The following is a 3,566-nucleotide window of genomic DNA, read 5'->3' as shown; positions in this document are numbered from 1 at the left end:
ATTATCATCCTGGAAAAGTGGTTTCACAGGTAACAGTAAGATTACCTCTGTCCTCACTGAAGTATCTGAGAAACTGTCACTCAGAACAAGTCTCCTGATTCAAACAAACATGATGTAGATACAAAATAGAAACACTCTATTTGTTCACACAAACACTCACAGGTTCTCCTTTGCGTGTTTTAGATTTTTGACAAAAATCTCACTAGGTAGCCCAAGATAGCCTTGAACTTGCCAAGTAGCCTGGGCTGGCCTTCCCCTTGTTATCCACCTGGATTTGACTCTAGAGTTCCAGAAACACTATTTTTGAGCCATTTCTGTTGATAAGAATCCAAGCTGCATATCTCAGTGTTATCATGATTTAACATGAAGGCTAGCACATAGGAAACAAAGCTAAGTCCTCTCACACAGCAAAATGTTCTTGGGATGCCTACTGTAAATCAATGTCTCTTCTTGGCATACGTACTCTCCAATATCTGCTTGATGGAACACGACCACTGCAATGAGGTCCACTTTTCTGCACTCTTGGGTAGACTTCGCTGCCACCCTAAAACCCAAAGGAACATCTGCCATGGAATAAACCACTACTCCCTGGTACTGAGACATGTATTCAGTGATTCGACTCAGGCAGGATTTCACACATGGTTTCCATACAAGAAGGAATGCTCTGCTCCAGGCTTCCAGGCTTTATTCATACTTGGCATAGGGTGCAAGGTAATCCAGTGTTGTAACATGCAACCAGAATATGTGAGTCTTAATAAACTTTCCAAAACACGTCCCCAGGGACACTAGCTTATTCTGGATATGTTGGTGTCCAGTTTAGGGCTCATCTCACTCACATAATACACTTGGTCTTTGTGGAGCTGGAAACAGTAGGTGCCTTCCAGTCTGTCCAGTAGGAGTTGTAGATTCTCTCCAATGTATTTTACAATCTTCTCAAGCAGAACCCAGGCCTCTTTTTCAGTCAAAGGACCGTTTTTCAGTGAATGGCCTCTTTTTTCCCTAGCTTGGCTCCCGGGATCTTCATGCCTAATGGGAGATATTCTAATTGTGGTAAGGAAGGTCATTTGAAAACGGATTATAGGCAAGACATGACTAGAAACAATTTTTTTAAACCTAGAAACAATACAGAGAGAAAACTTCAGCCTTCTGGAAAAGGCAAAAAGTGTGTCAAAGTCTGACACTGGACTGATGAATTCAAATCAACCAGGGATAGGCAAGGTTACCCTTTAACATCAGAAAAGGAGTGCTCCTTTTGGCCCTGGTATCAAATTTGATTTAATAATTCTTTGCTGGTAAATGTGGTGTGTTGGAGGGGCCTGAGCAAGCTAGAATAGATTGAAGACCCTGATTTAACTTGTTTCAGATTAGCTTCTGTCTGTGTTTTAGGAGATTACTAACATTTCCCTGGCACTACACTCCAAGACTATGGACTATGATCAAATACTCCTTGGTTTTTGATTTGACAGGTAGTGCATTGTGTGTGCTGAGGTTGCAGCCTGAATGACTTACACTAAAAGTCTGGTAGCATCTTATACATGTCCTGGACACTGAATCAGCTGGTCCTGGCTTAATTCTATCTTTCCAAATAGAAGTTGTATTACCCATCTTGGTGAAGACATAATAACCCAGGTGGGGGCTTCACATTTCTTGGAATGTTGATTACAAACTTCATCGTTTGTCCATAAATGCTAAAAGTCCCTTCAACTATGCTCATGTTGAAGTAGAGCCTGGGCAGGTCTTCAGGGAGAAACCAATGACCATGGGACAGTAGAAAACTCAATAAATGAACTTTTTGAATCCCCTCTATTGGATTTACAGAAACTTATTTTTTTGTTATATTACAATTCTTGATGTAGATGATTTTGACCTCTAAGTAGTAAAGATTGCTCTGTCTTATACTCTGCAGTGCTGGGATTACAGACCTGAGCTCCTCCATGCATTGATACTACAAATTATCGGTAACATCAGTCTCAGAAACACAGTATTATATGCTCTGTGTCCTTCTTGAACCAAATTTTCTTTAGAAAATCTGGTTAAGAATTTTTATTTTATTATTGGATATTTTATGTATTTACTTTTCAAATTTTATCTCCTTTTTCATTACCCTCTCTCCCATCCCCCTCCTCCTGCTTATATAAGGATGTGCCCCTTAACACTTTTCTCTCCTGCCTTGATGCCCTGGCATTCTTCTACACTAGGGATCTAGCCTTCACAGGACCAAGGGCTTCTCCTCCCAGTGTTGGCAAATAAGGCTAACCTCTGCTACATATGCTGCTAGAGCCAGGGGTCCCTCCATGTGTACTCTTTGGTTGGTGGTTTTGTCCCTAAGAGCTCTGAGGGCTCTGGTTGGATGATATTGTTTTTCTACCTATGGTGTTCCAAACCCCTTAAGCTTCTTCAGTTCTTTCTCTAACTCTACCATTGGTGTCCCATGGTTAGCTGCAAGCACCCCCATTGTATCTGTAAAGCTCTGGAATAGCATCTTCAGGGACATTAATATCAGGCTCCTGTCAGCAAGCACTTCTTGGCCTCTGCAATAGTACTGGATTATGGAAATGTACCACAGTTTCTGTATCCATTCCTCTGTTGAAGAACATTTGGGTGCTTTCTAGCTTCTGGCTATTATAAGTAAGGCTGCTAGGAATATATTGGTGCATATATCCTTGTTATATTAGAGGATAGTACTATGTCCAATTCAGATGAACTGCCAGATTGATATCTACAGTGATTATACCAGCTTGTAATCGCCCAATAATGGAGAAATATTCCTCTTCACATCCTTGCCAGCATCTACTGTCACCTGAGTTTTTCATCTTAGTCATTCTGATTGGTGTGAACTGTAAACTCAAGGTTGTTTTCATTCGCATTTTCCTGATGACTAAGGATGTTGAATGTTTCTTTAAGAGCTTCTGGGCCATTAAATATTCCAAAGTTGAGAATTCTTTGTTCAGCTCTGTACTCCATTTTTAATAGGGTTATTTGTTTCTCTGGAGTCTAACTTCTTGAGTTCTTTGTATGTATTGGATATTAACCCTCTATTGCATGTGAGATTTGTAATGATCTTTTCCAATCTGTTGGATGCCATATTTTCCTATTGAGAGTATCCTTTACCTTACAGAAGCTTAGCAATTTTAAGAGATCCCATTTGTCTACTGTTGATCTTAGAACATATGCCTATTCAGGAAATTTCCCCTGTGCCCATGTGTTTGATGCTCTTCCCCACTATCTCTTCTGTTAGTTTCAGTATATCTGGTTTTATCTGGACCTTATTGATCCTCTAGGACTGGAGATTTGTATCAGGTGATAAAAATGGGTCAATTGTACCACCAATGAGAATAAGCCAGCTAACACTGTTGCTGAATCTGCCCTCTGTAATGAATAAAAGTTGTGTGCTTTTTGAGTTCGGGTTGCCTCTCCCTATGTAGATGAGCAACCCCACATATGTGGATTAAAACCTTATACCCTTAGGCTATTGCACTGGTCACTTAGTCAATCTGTGCTCTGTGGGTGGCACTGCTGGGGTAAGGCCACTATAGGTTCTTACAACAATTTGGTGCGTTGGCCCA

At 40.7% G+C, this 3,566-nt stretch overlaps 1 pseudogene; it reads right to left on the bottom strand.

Annotated features, from left to right (window-relative positions):
- Nucleotides 1-390: 390 nt before the first annotated feature.
- On the bottom strand, nt 391-1,672 carry Nip7-ps10 (nucleolar pre-rRNA processing protein NIP7, pseudogene 10; annotated as a pseudogene).
- Nucleotides 1,673-3,566: the final 1,894 nt, after the last annotated feature.

Source organism: Rattus norvegicus, chromosome 2 (assembly GCF_021556685.1).
Source record: "Rattus norvegicus strain SHRSP/BbbUtx chromosome 2, alternate assembly SHRSP_T2T, whole genome shotgun sequence".
Lineage (NCBI taxonomy): Eukaryota > Metazoa > Chordata > Mammalia > Rodentia > Muridae > Rattus > Rattus norvegicus.
The sequence above is the reverse complement of the archived record's forward strand: the minus strand, read 5'-3'. Positions and strand labels throughout refer to the sequence as shown.